Consider the following 14087-nt stretch of genomic DNA (forward strand, 5'->3'; position numbering starts at 1 on the left):
AGCCGCCACGATGAGCCGCCACAGTGAGCCACCACGGTGGGCCAAGATGAGATGCCAGGGTGAATTGCCACAGTGGGCCACCATCGGGGGCCAAGGTAAATTGCCATGGTGAGCCACCAAGGTGAGCTCTCTCGGTGAGCCTCCGTGTCGGGTTGCCACGGTGAGCCGCCGTGGTGGGCAGCCATGGTGAGCTATCATGGTGGGCTGCCGTGATGGGCTACCACAGTGAGCCGCCCCAGCGGGCTTCCGTAGCGGGCCAAGGTGAGCCACCCTCTAGGATGCACACGAGTGGCTCAAGTAAGCAGGGTATGGCGGCAAAGTGCAGGCTTGGAGACCCAACTGGATTTCACAGTCAGGGCCGGAGGAGGGAGGAATTTTCTCCTGGCACCTGGCCTTGCTCCAGACGGAAAACAATACTTGGCACCTGGCCCGAGGCACCAGGTCTTGACAACCAGGTGTTGTGTTGTGAATTTCCCCCTGCTTTGGGGGGGCAGGGAGGTGAGGGAGAGGGAAGACGGGTGTGAAAATGGTGCAGGTGGCAGGAAGAGGGGCAGGACCGGGGACCGAAGCCGGGAGTCCCGAGGCCCAGCCCCCGCCGATCCACGCCACCCCCGGCTTTGGAGGCCGAAGGCCGCTGCCTCAGTAACGAACCCACCCCAGAGTGCGCCCACGCGCCCACACGCAGCCCTGCTCCCAGGACCCGTCCACGCCTCGGCGGGGGCTGAGGAAATCTTCCCCCCTCGCCTGGTTTTTCACTTCAGTTTTCTTCGATCTGCTTTGAGGAAGTTGCCTTGGCTTTTGATTTCTCTTTGCTCTCTCACGTGCTCCTGCCACATCCTCCTCCTAGAGAACAGCTCCTTCTGCCCCCCGACCCAGAAGGGTGGGCAGCCCCCTCCCAGAGGGAGAGAAGCCCCCTACTTCTTTGAAGAGAAGCAGTGTGGTCTAGTGGCAAGAGCACGGGCCTGGAAGTCTGCCACTGGCCTGCTAGGTGACCTTGGGCGAGTCGCTTTATTTCTCTGTGTCCTGTGCCTCAGTTTTCTCATCTGTAAAAAGGGGATAAGATACCCGTTCTCCCGCCCACTTAGACTGCGAGCTCCAGAGTGGGACAGAGACTGTGCCCGATCTAATTATCTTGTATCTTCCCCAGTGTTTTTTACAGTGCTTGGCACACAGTAAGCACTTCATATCATTATTAATATAAGACTGTGAGCCTGTGCTTGGGCAGGGATTGTCTCTATCTGGGGCCGAACTGTCCATTCCAAGCACTTAGTACATTGCTCTGCACATAGTAAGTGCTCAATAAATACAATTGAATGAATTATTTTTAACTCCACGCAGCCAGCTGCAGCACTTCCCAGTTTCCAGGCAGGGAACCCAAATGGCCAGATTTGGCAAGTCAGCACGAGCGCAGAAAGGATCTCTGAAGAGTTTTCCCTGTTACCCAACTCTGCTGTATTATACTCTCCCGAGGGCTTAATATTTTGCTCTGCGCACGGTAAGCGCTCAGTAAATACCACTGACACCCACCGCATTGATTGATGTCCACTGTGAACTTTGGACGGTTGATATTCGCCCCACGCCCAGCCTCACGGCACTTGATGATGACGATGGCCTTTCTTAAGCGCTCACTATGCGTCAAACACTGTCGTAAGCGCTGGGATAGATATAAGCTAACCTGGTTGGACACACGGGGCCTGTGTCACATGGGGCCTGTGTCACATGGGGGTCACAGTCTTCATCCCCATTTTACAGATGAGGGAACTGAGGCACCGAAAAGTTAAGTGACTTGCTCAGTCACACGGCAGACAAGCGGAGGAGCCGGAATTAGAACACAGGTCCTTCCGACTCCCGGGCCCGTGCTGTAGCCACTAGGCCTCGCATATCTTTAAATTTCTATATTATAAATTATTTGTGTATTCATAATAATGTCTGTCTCGCCCTCTAGACTAAGCTCGTTACGGACAGAGAGCGGGTCTGCCAACTCTGTAGTAACAATGACAATAATAATGTTGGTATTTGTTAAGCACTTACTATGTGCAGAGCACTGTTCTAAGCGCTGGGGGAGATACAGGGTCATCAGGTTGTCCCACGTGAGGCTCACAATCTAAATGCCCATTTTGCAGATGAGGTAACTGAGGCACAGAGCAAGTGACTTGCCCACAGTCACACAGCTGACAAGTGGTAGTACTCTCCCAAGAGCTTAGTACAGTGCTCTGCCCATAGTAAGCGCTCAATAAATACCATCGATCAATTGATTGATTGATTGATGGAAAAAAGGCAGTTGCCACGAGGCAGGGGCCCAGTGCTGCCTCTGGGGAGTAGGGAGGACTTCGGAGGAGGCCACGGGGGAGCTATTTTTAGGACGGGCTGGGCAGCTGTTGCGGCGTGCTCCGGCTTGGGGCTGCGTGGAGGGGTGTGGTGCTGACATAATGTGTGCTGGGGGGGGTTGTAGGTGTGGGTGTGGCCTAGTGGAGAGACCACAAACCTGGGAGTCTAAGGGCCTGGGTTCTAATTCCAGCTCTGCCACTTGTCTGCTGTTTGACCTCAGGTAAGTCATTTCACTTCTCTGTGCCTCAGTTACCTCATCTGGAAAATGGGGTTTAAGACTGTGAGCCCCCACGTGGGTCAGGGATTGTACCCGACCCCATTTGCTCGTCTCCACCCTTGCGCTCAGTACAGTTCCTGGCACATAGTAAATGCTTCACAAATACCACAGTTATTATTATTAGTCATAATAACATATATTGAGCATCCGCCGAATGCAGTGTACTCGCCTACGTCCTTGGGAGGGACAAAGTAAAGAAATGACATGGTCTCTGCCCACAAGTAGCTTATACTGTAATGCGGGGCGGAGTCGCTCAGTAAGTCAGTCAATTGTATTTGTTGAGGGGGAGGGGACGTAAGCAAGTCATACTGGGCACGACTGACCAAAAATCAAAAGCTGGCAATCACTCTACTCTCAAACGAAGCAGCATGGCTTGGTGGAAAGAGCATAGGCCTGGGGGTCAGAGGACCTGGCTTCTAATGCTGACTGTGCCACTCGTCCGCTGTGTGATACCGGACAAGTCGCTTCATTCTCCGTTTCCTCATCTGTAAAATGGGCATTTAATCCTACTCCCTCTTACTTAGACGGTGAGCCTCATAAGGGACAGGGTCTGTGGCCAACCTGAATATCTTGTATCTAACTGATTCCTTGGCGCATAATAGGCGCCTAACAAATCTATTCATTCATTCAATTCAATAGTATTTATTGAGCACTTACTATGTGCAGAGCACTGTACTAAGTGCTTGGAATGTACAGATCGGCAACGGATAGAGACAGTCCCTGCCCATTGACGGGCTTACAGTCTAATCGGGGGAGACAGACAGACAAAAACAATAGCAATAAATAGAATCAAGGTGATGTACATCTCATTAACAAAATAAATAGGGTAATGAAAATATTTACAATTGAGCGAACCTGGGCCTGGGAGTCAGAGGCCCTGGCTTCTAATCCTGGCTCTGCCACTTGTCTGCTGGGTGACCTCGGGCAAGTCACTTAACTTCTCTGTGTCTCAGTTTCGTCGGCTTTAAAATGTGGATTAAGATTGCGAGCCCTGGGTGGAACCGGGGCTCAGTCCGACCTGATCATCTTGTATCTACCGCAGTACTTAGTGCAGTGCCTGGAACATAGTAAGCACTTAACAAATAACACAATTTTATTCTTCTTCTTATTATTATAATGATAACAATACAATGTCCATTTGATTTCTCGTCATGTGTGCTTATCATGTGACACGCGAGGGTTTTTTGGGGCCAAGACGCATGAGATTGCCCTCTAACCCCTTTTCAGGTCCTGCAGGCTCAGCACGCCTCTTAGAGGCTCCAGGCACCTTCCTGTTTTCTTCTGCCACTTGGGAGCCTCACCTTAGCAAACAAAACGTGAGTGTCACTGTGTTCACCTCGTGCATATAGCGTGGCCAACTGGCGAGACCGGGGGCCTGGGAGGCAGAAGGACCTGGTTTCTAATTCTGGCTTCACCTCTTGTCTGCTGTGGTATCATGTTCAAGTCACTTCACTTCTCCGTGCCTCAGTTATCTCATCTGTAGAGTGGGGATTGAAGCTGTGAGCCCCACGTGGGTCATGGACCGTGTCCAGCCTGAATGGCTTGTATCGACCTCAGCGCGTAGTACAGTGCCTGGCACAGAGTAAGCACTTTACAAAAAAAAAAGCCCAGAGAGGAAAGTGGGTGAAAAGGAGAGAGCACTTCAGAGGATTGTCCTGTCGGAAGAACAGAGGACCATCAGCCTCGCTGGCCATTGTTGGCCCCGTCTCCGACAGCGGCGACGGAATCGGAGGAGCCGTGTGACGCTGGTCCTCTGGGATGGACCACCGGATCTCCCTAACATTCCCTCAGCCCCTTAAGGTCAAGGGAGAGGGATAATAATAATAATAATAATGTTGGTATTTGTTAAGCGCTTACTATGTGCAGAGCGCTGTTCTAAGCGCTGGGGTAGACACAGGGGAATCAGGTTGCCCCACGTGGGGCTCACAGACTTAATCCCCATTTTACAGATGAGGTAACTGAGGCACAGAGAAGTTAAGTGACTTGCCCACAGTCACACAGCTGCCAAGTGGCAGAGCCGGGATTCGAACCCATGACCCCTGACTCCAAAGCCCTTGCTCTTTCCACTGAGCCACGCACCTTCTCGTGAGGGGTGAAGGGATGAGGGGAGAGAGTAAGAGGTCAAGGAGGGGAGAAGAGAAGGTGCGATATTCTGAAAGGGATAAACTGACCTCTGATTCCCGGACAAGGAGATGCACGTGACATCACACGTGATGATGTCAAGCCCGCCATTTTGTGGAACAACGCCAATTTTGCGTATTTCTCCGGGGGATCCCCTGACTGCACCCCATTTGCTCCAGAGCCTCGGCGTTCCCCTCCCAAGCCCTTGTGAACTCTGGCACTGTGGCTGAGGGAGGCTCGGCTGCAGAGATAAAAAACAAGAGAGAGAAAACATTTGGTATGGGACAGAGGGCAGGCCTGCTGGAACCCGGAAGAGACTGGTCACTCTAGGTGGGCCCTGTTTCTGGGAAAGGCTGAGGGCCGGCGGGGAGGAGGATTGGGGAAGTCCAGACTGTAGAGCGGCTATCTTTAGTGCCTCCCCTCCCGGCAATTTTCCGATGACTCCGCGGGGGACACGGGGTGTCCCTGCTTGGGGGGCTGGGAGAGGGAGAGACTTCTCCAAAGTCGTGTGAACTTCGGTAACCTTGGGGCCGGCGGCTGCACCGGACCAGGCACCCTGGGGCCTCGGGGATATGGGCTCGCTTGGCCCCCATGAGGGAGAAGGTCCGGGCGTCCTTCCGGCCCCCGCCTGCCACTTCAACTGCCATGCTGGGCGACCGTGGACAGGTATCTTCCCCTCTCTGGGCTTTTCTTCTCCCCGTGGGGAGAATGGCACTGAGCCCCTCCTGTTGAGGACGAGTGGATCGTGAGGAAAGCAACGTCATGGATTCCATGGGGGGTGATAATGTCGGTATTTGTTAAGCGCTTACTATGTGCAGAGCACTGTTCCAAGCGCTGGGGTAGATACAGGGTAATCAGGTTGTCCCACGTGAGGCTCACAGTTAATCCTCATTTTACAGATAAGGAAACTGAGGCACAGAGAAGTTCAGTGACTTGCCCACAGTCACACAGCTGACAAGTGGCAGAGGCGGGATTCGAACCCATGAACTCTGACTCCCAAGCCCGGGCTCTTTTCCACTGAGCCACGCTGCTTAAATTTTCTTGCTCCCAGGCCATAAGCGGAGCAGGGGTGGCATAAAGGCTGGGGCAACAGGAAGGGAAAGAGATTGACCATCGCTCCTTCCAAAATCCAAAAGTGTTCCCAGGAGTTTAAATTCATAAAACGGTGGGTCAGAGAGGAAAAGCGAGGGGTTCGTGGCTCTGGATTCTGGGCCAGGGGTCTAGGGATGGAAGACCCTTACTGATTCTCCCACCTTCCCTGGGAGGGAACACCACTACTCTGAGGAGGAGCCCAGAGAGGGTGAAAATTGGGGCAGGAATCCAGAACATTAAAAAACAAAAAAAGCTTGGCTGATATGATTATTTCAGGTGACATTATGGTGGGTGAGGAAGGGGGTTGGGGAGCGGGGTTGAGTTTCCCAGTCACTTCCCTGACCGAGGACACGGCTCACGCCGGAAGGGTGGGTCGTCCGGCCGGCTGGCCACCGGTGAGTTAGGGAGGGGAAGACACCCCCCGCCGTTCCTGCTCCTTTTAAGGTTACAGGATGGATACTTTCCGAACTCCCTGTTCTCACATGCTCAGAAATGTCTGTCGGTTGGTGCGTTCCTTTGTATGGGAGGAATGGAATGAGACTGAGGACTCTTGCCATTCCTAGCAGAGAGGATGATCTTTTTTTTCCTTTTTTCCCCAGGGTGATTCAAACAGAACCCTTGTGGACAATCTCCTCTCAGGGCAGCCCGAGGAGACAATGAGCCTGGCTCAGGCCTTCAGCACAGGGGAGAGAAATCTTCCTTAGAAAAGCAGGGCGGCCTTGTGAAAAGAGTCCCGATCCGGGGGTCAGGTGACCTGGGTTCTAACCCCTGCTCCGCCACTTGCCTGCTGGGTGTCATTAGGCACTTCACGTCTCTGAACCTCAGCTTCCCCATCTGTAAAATGGGGATTCAATTTTTTTTTTTCCCTTGGGATTTGTTACGAGCTTACAGTCAAGCATCGTTCTAAGGACTGGGGTAGATGCAAGTTAATCAGACTCAGTCCGTGTCCCGCATGGGGCTCACAGTCTAAGAAGGAGGGAGAACAGGGATCGCATCCCCATTTTGCAGTTGGGGAAACGGAGGCACAGACAAGTGCAGAGACCTGCCTAAGGTCACACAGCAGGCAAGTGGCGGAACAGGATTAGAACTCGGGTCCTCTGGTTCCCTGGTCTGCGCTCCATCCGCTAGACCACTCTGCCTCCCTTGTTCTCCCTCCCCCTTAGACTGTGAGTCCCGTACAGGACAGGGACTGCGTCTGTCCCGGTTATCTTTTATCTATTCCCGTGTTTTGCACAGAGTTAGCACTGAACACACATCCCAGTGATCATTAAAGGACAGAGCCAGGGGATCTCAGTGAGGAGGAGCTTTCACTGAAACGGGAGACCCCTCCCACCTCCTAAGGTGGGAGGCCGGAGCCTAGCTCCACCGACCAGCTGGGCCCCCAGAGAGATGGTGCCAGGACAGGGAGATCACCCACCTGATCCGTCATCCGACGGGCACCACACAGCCAACCCGGCTCCTGACCCCTTCAGGCCCGCAGATGGCCCTGGCTGGGGCAGTCACCTCAGGGAGCACTGGACTCTCTGCTCTCCTACTACGACCCAGCCTGCACACTTGGCTCCTCTAATGTCAGCCTTCTCGCTGGCCCTCCATCTCCTCTATCTTCCCGCCGACTTCTCACCCGTGTCCTGCCTCTGGCCTGGAACTCCCTCCCTCATATCCGGCAGACAATTACTCTCCCCTCCTTCAAAGCCTTTTGAAGGCCCATCTCCTCCAAGAGGCCTTCCCTGACTGATCCCTCCTTTCCTCTTCTCCCACTCCCTCTGCGTCGCCCTGACTTGCTCCCTTTGTTCACCCCGCCCCGTCCCAGACCCACAGCACCTATGTCCATATCTGTCATTTATTGATTTATATTAACGTCCCCCTCCCCCTCTAGACTGTAAGCTCACTGTAGGTAGGGAATATGTCTGTTTATTGTTACCTTGTACTCTCCCAAGTGCCTAGTATAGTGCTCTGCACACAGTAAGCGCTCAATAAATACGAATGACTGACCGACTGGTCCAGAGAGCGGCATGGTGTGGCCTCAGGACAATGGTACGCTGGGAACAGTAGTCCTTCTTCGCCCCTCAGAGTGAAGGCCACCAACTGTGAGGTTGTAGGAGGCATGGGTTGGGGTGTGTGTGTGTGTGTGTGTGTGTGTGTGTGTGGAAGCACACGTGTGCTTAGCATGTGCATCTCCCTCCCCCACCCCGGTCCCCCCCGGAAACAGCGGGCCTCCTGCCTGTTGTCACCTTTTGTGCTCTGCGGAAGCCACTTGAGTCCCCAGGGTGACCCAGCTCCTGCCCCGCCGGATGTAACGAGAGCCCTTAGGCCCCGGGAACTTTTCATGTCACCGGCTCCACAAACATTTACTCAATCATCTTGGCCGTGGAGAAAGGGGCCGGGGGTCCGGTGAACAGCTCTCTCTTGGGAGGCAGCGTGGCCAAGTGGGCAGCAGAGTCCGGGCTTGGGAGTCAGAGGAGGTGGGCCCTAATCCCAGCATACATCTGTTGCGTGACCTTGGGCAAGTCACTTCACTTCTCTGTGCCTCAGTTACTTCATCTGTCAAATAAGGATTAAGACTGGGAGCCCCATGTGGGACAGGGACTGTGTTCAAGCTGATTACCTTGCCCCAACTCCAGTGCTTAGGACAGCGCTTGGCACATAATAAGCACTAAACAAATACTGTTATTATTATTGGTGTCAGGGAGACATTTGAATCCCAGTGTTCATCCTCCAGTAGCACGCCCTAGCGGATAGAGCACGGACCCGAGAGTCAGGAGGACCGCCGTTTGTCCGCTGTGGTAATTTGGGCAAGTCACTTCACTGTGCCTCAGTTCCCTCATCTGTAAAGTGGGGACTGAGACTGTGACCCCATGTGTCCAACTTGATTGGATTGTATGTATCCCAGCATTTAGCATAGTGCCTTGCACATAGTAAGTACTAAACAATGCCATTGAAACAAAAAACTTAATAGCTGGGGTAGTTGTTCAGTGCCTAACACTGGGTTCAGAGCTGGGGGAGATGCAGGATAATCAGGTGGGACACAGTCCCTGTCCCACATGGGGCTCAGTCTAAGGATGCAGAACAGGTTTTGAATCCCCATTTTACAGATGCGGAAGCTGAGGCCCAGATAATAATAATAATAACAAAATAATCGTGGTGTTTGTTAAGTGCTTACTATGTGCCAGGTACTGTGCTAAGCGCTGGGGTAGTTACAAGCAAATCAAGGTTGGACACCATCTGTCCCACAGGGGGCTCACAGTCTCAGTCCCCATTTTACAGATGAGGGAACTGAGGCCCACAGAAATGAAGTGAGTTGCTCAAGGTCATGCAACCGATGGTGGGCCCGTACTCAATCCACTAGGCCATGCTACTTTCTCCTCTGACCCACCCCTGACCAGGAAATTCCAGGCCGGCACGTGGCACCCCGTTGAGGACGTCCCCCCGCTGCCATGGGCACCGCCCAGGACCGTGAGGGTTAAGACTTCCGGTTCCCACAGCTCGCCCACTATCACATATGTGGTGCTTGGATTCCTTGTCGGTCTCCCAGATGTAGCGTTTTTTCTGTAGGTGGGCGATGGAGCGACGTTACTATGAGAACCTCTTCTTTCCCCTCCCCGCCCCCCCGGACGGGGGCTGGCCCCCCGCAGAGAGGGGGGGTTTAGGGGCAGTTGGAGGGAGAGGAGAGGCCGGCTTGGGTGGGGAGCGGGATCGAGAGGTGGGAAGGAGCCGCCCCCCCACTCCGGGTGGAGCCGATTCGAGGGGTGACCCAGGGGAGTGAGTCGATCACCCACGGCTGATCCGGTCCCATTCCCAGCGGAGCCCTGGTGTGGAGGACTGATGGGATTTATTCGTATTGATGTCTGCCTCCCCTTGTCTAGACTGTAAACTCGTTGTGGGCAGGGAATGTGACGGTTGATTGTTGTACTTTCCCAAGCGCTCAGTACAGTGCTCTGCACACAGTAAGCGCTTAATAAGTACCACTGAATGACTGAATTAGTTAAGCGCTTACTACGTGCCAGGCACCGTACGAAGTGCTGGGGCGGTTACAAGCAAATTGAATTGGACACGGCCCCTGTCCCACGGTCTCGATCCCCATTTTACAGATGAGGTGACTGACGCCCAGAGAAGTGATTTGCCCAAGGTCACAGAGCAGACCGGTGGTGGAGTCAGAATTAGAACCCATGACCTTCTGACTCCCAGGCCCGTGCTCTATCCACAACTTTAGGCCGCTTCTCTTTTATCAAGCCCTCTCTAGGGGCAGAACACTGCACTAAGCATGGGGCAAGAGTAGAGCACTGGACAGGGTCCTAGGCTTCAAGGAGGTAATAATAATAAAAATGTTGGTATTTGTTAAGCACTTACTATGTGCAGAGCACTGTTCTAAGCGCTGGGGTAGACACAGGGGAATCAGGTTGCCCCACGTGGGGCTCACAGTCTTCATCCCCATTTTACAGATGAGGTAACTGAGGCACAGAGCAGTTAAGTGACTTGCCCACAGTCACACAGCTGCCAAGTGGCAGAGCCTGGATTCGAACCCATGACCTCTGACTCCAAAGCCCGTGCTCTTTCCACTGAGCCACGCCGCTTCACATTAGAAGAATTGGGAGTGGGGAGGAGGAGGTGCCCAGAGCCAAGGGCCACCAGGAGAGCCATCAGAGCCGTTAGATAATGAGAAACTGATAACATTTCCCCATTCCCTCCCCTCCCCGCCAAGGTTGGAGGGGTAGAGAGCCCCCGATGTCTGAGAGCCTGGTGGTGGGGGGCACGGGAGGAGGATGAGAGGAGGAAACGGTGTTTACAGAAGCAATGTGGCTTAGTGAAAAGAGTCAGAGGATGTGGGTTCTAATCCCTCCTCTCCCACTTGTCTGCTGTGTGACATTGGTCAAGTCACTTAACTTCTCACTGCCTCAGTTCCCTATCTGTAAAATGGGGATTAAAAGTATGGGCCCCACGTGGGACAACCTGATTACCCTGTCTCTACCCCCGTGTTTAGAACAGTGATTGGCACATAGTAAACGCTTAACAGAGACCATCATTATTATTTATCCAAGGCTTTACTGCTGCAGACGGATTCCTTTGCGGAGACCCCGCGTCTGAGTCCGGGAGCATGCGCGGGACTGGTTTTGGGCCCCCCTGAAACTTGCTGCAGAGACTAGGGACATGGAGGAGGAGGGAAAAGGAGCATTGAAAAGCAGAGAAAGGAAAGGTAGGCTAAGGGGGAGCTGCGGAGGGGGAGGAGATGGGGGAGAACCCGCCCTGGGGGACTCCAGTTTTTTCCTTCCCACCCGCATCTGTAAGCACATAAATTCTGCACCTGTAGGATCCATCAAAGACCCAGGCCCTGGCAGCTGCTCGGTGGCTGGCAGAGCGGATGATTGCAAGCCACCTGCCCTTCCTAGCTCCTCCCTTTCCCTTCCGTGGCCCCCAGACACCGGCCTCGACTGACTTATGGAGATTTTCCCCTCCTGCCTGAAGCCTTCTCGCCTAACGGAAAGGACACAGGCCCCTAAATCAGAAGATCTGGGTTCTAGGCCCGGCTCTGCCACTCGCCAGCTGTGTGAACTTGGGCAAATCGCTTCACTTCCATGCGTCTCAGTTTCCTCATGCATAAAATGGAGATCGAGACTGTGAGCCCCATGTGGGACAGGGACCGTGTCCCACCCCATTTGCCTGAATCCACCCTAGTGCTTCGTACAGTGCCTGGCACATAGTAAGCGCTTAACGAATGCCATAACTATTATTACTATTAGCGCCCGCCAGCCCACGTTGGCAAGATCCAGCTCCGACGCCCACGGATCGGTGAGGTGGGGGTCCCGTTGCCCCATCCTGCAGCCGGTGGCTGAGATCTGAACACCCCCCCACCCAACGGCAGAGCTGGGGGCCACGCATTTTAGTTACATGGGGGGGCCGAGGGGAGTCTACTTTATTTACACTGCCTCGGGGAACCCAGACTACTCCTTGTAAGGCAAGGGGAAGCCCCCTGTTCTTCCCTCACCTGACAGAGAAGAAAGAGCTGTACGTTGCCAGGGCCACACGAGGCCACATTCCCTGGCTGGAGTGGAGGTGGTTTGAGGATTGATCATTTTGGCTTTTCCAACCAGACACCGCCCCCCACTCTTTAAATAAAACTAGAGAAGCAGCTTGGCCTAAAATCATAATAAATAAGAATGATGGTATTGGCTAGGCGCTTACTATGCGTCCTAAGCACTGGGGTAGATACAGGTCAATCAGGTTGGACACGGTTCTTATCGCATGTGGGGCTTACACACTTAGCCCCATTTTACAGATGAGGTCAGTGAGGCACAGAGGAAGTGAAGCGACTCACCCAAGGTCACACAGTAGACAAGTGGCAGAGCCTAGAGTAGAACCCAGGTCCCCTGACTCCCAGGCCCGTAGTGTATTTTGGCTTTTCCAACCAACCACCGTCCCCCAAACTTTAAATAAAATGAAACAGCATGGCCTAGTGTTTAATAATAATAATAATGTTGGTATTTAAGCGCTTACTATGTGCCAAGCATTCATTCACTCATTCTTTCAATAGTATTTATTGAGCGCTTACTATGTGCAGAGCACCGTACTAAGCGCTTGCAATGTACAGTTTGGCAACAGATAGAGACAATCCTTGCCCAATGACAGGCTCACAGTCTAAACAGTCTAAAGCCCTGTTCTAAGTGCTGGGCTAGATACAAGGTAATCAGGTTGTCCCACGTAGGGCTCACAATCTTCATCCCCATTTTACAGATGAGGTAAATGAGGCACGGAGAAATGAAGTGACTTGCCCAGGGTCACACAGCTGACAAGTGGCGGAGCCGGGACTAGAACCCATGACCTCTTGCTGCTGAGCCATGCTGCTTCTCTAGTGCTTGGGCCTGGGGGTTAAGGATTTGGGTTCTAGACCCGGTTCCCCCCCACTTGTCTGCTGTGTGACCTGGGGCCAGCGTGGCCTAGTAGAAAGAACACGGGCCTGGGAGTCAAAGGATGTGAGTTCTAATTCCGGCTCTGCCACGTGTCTGCTGTGTGACCTTGAATTAGTCACTTCACTTCTCTGGGCCTCAGTGGCCTCATCTATAAAATGGGGATGAAGACTACTGTGGCCCCACGTGGGACAGGGACTGTGTCCAACCTGATTACCTTGTATATATCCCAGCCCTTAGATGGTGCTTGGCACAGAGTAAGCATTTAACGAATACCACCATTATTCACTTCTCTGTGCCTCAGTGACCTCATCTGTAAAACGGGGCCGAAGACCGAGCCCCACGTGGGACGCGGACTGCGTCCGAACTGATCAGCTTCTATCTATTCCAGCGCTTGGTACGACGACTGGCGCATAGGGAGCGCTTTAACGAGTACCATTAAAAAGAAAAAAGATAGCCCAAAGCTAAGCGGTCCAATTAGTCTCCCAGCGATAGAGAGCTGGGACCCCGTAAGCCGATCCAGCGGATTGCTCGGGGTGGGAGGGGCTCCCAGGCCACCCACCTGACAGATCCCCCCCACTCCCCTAAAACCCCCGAGACCGGCGGCCGGGGCAGAGAAGTGGTCCGACCGTCAATTGGCGCATCGGGGCCCTGCCTGGGTGCCGACAGGAGCCCCCCCACGTACACCCCCTTGACTGTACACACCCTGCACGCATGGTCTGGTGTGGTTTCCACGCCAGCCACGCCTGGCTCAGATCTCAGAAGCATCCCCCAGGTGCTTGGCGGGGGACGACTGACCGCCCACCTGCCCTCCTGCCCTCCTCCACTCAGACCTCCCTGGTTCACACTGATGGGAGACCCCCTCTCTCTGCAGGGTCCCGGTACCACCCACACACACCCACGCCCACACATACACACACAACCCTCCTGCCAGGAAAACCTCCCCCACCTTTGATGAGGGGTAAACAGAGGCCTATTAGGCAAAGAGACTGAGTCTAGCCTCTGGCTCAGAGCCCAGTGCTAATCTCACCTGCAGACTGTTTCGCCCCACAGGCGCTGGATTGGATTGGTGAGGGGACTGAAGGGCAGGAAGGCGTGTCAACAATAAATCCCAACAAGTCCCAAATCACCCTGCCCTGGGTATTTATTGAGCGCTTACTGTGTGCGGAGCGCACGACGGAGTTGGTAGGCACAATTCCTGCCCACGGGGAGTTGATTATTAATAATGATAGTGATAAAGATGGTATTTGTTAAATGCTTACTATCTGCCAGGCACTACACTAAGCACTGGGGTGGGTACAAGCAATAGATCAAATAACCAATCCAACGGCCTTGAGCGCTTACTCGGTGCAGAGCATTGTACTAACGGT

The 14087-nt window shown here is 53.6% G+C and overlaps 1 long non-coding RNA gene across 1 annotated transcript; it reads left to right on the forward strand.

Moving 5' to 3' along the window:
- The first annotated feature begins 3836 nt into the window (after nt 1–3836).
- Nucleotides 3837–13843, forward strand: LOC114816410. Its single transcript, XR_003764182.2, has 3 exons — nt 3837–3921; nt 10855–11009; nt 13771–13843. It is a non-coding gene; the product is annotated as an uncharacterized LOC114816410 (long non-coding RNA).
- The last annotated feature ends 244 nt before the right edge of the window (nt 13844–14087 follow it).

Source organism: Ornithorhynchus anatinus, chromosome 14 (assembly GCF_004115215.2).
Source record: "Ornithorhynchus anatinus isolate Pmale09 chromosome 14, mOrnAna1.pri.v4, whole genome shotgun sequence".
Classification (NCBI taxonomy): Eukaryota; Metazoa; Chordata; class Mammalia; order Monotremata; family Ornithorhynchidae; genus Ornithorhynchus; species Ornithorhynchus anatinus.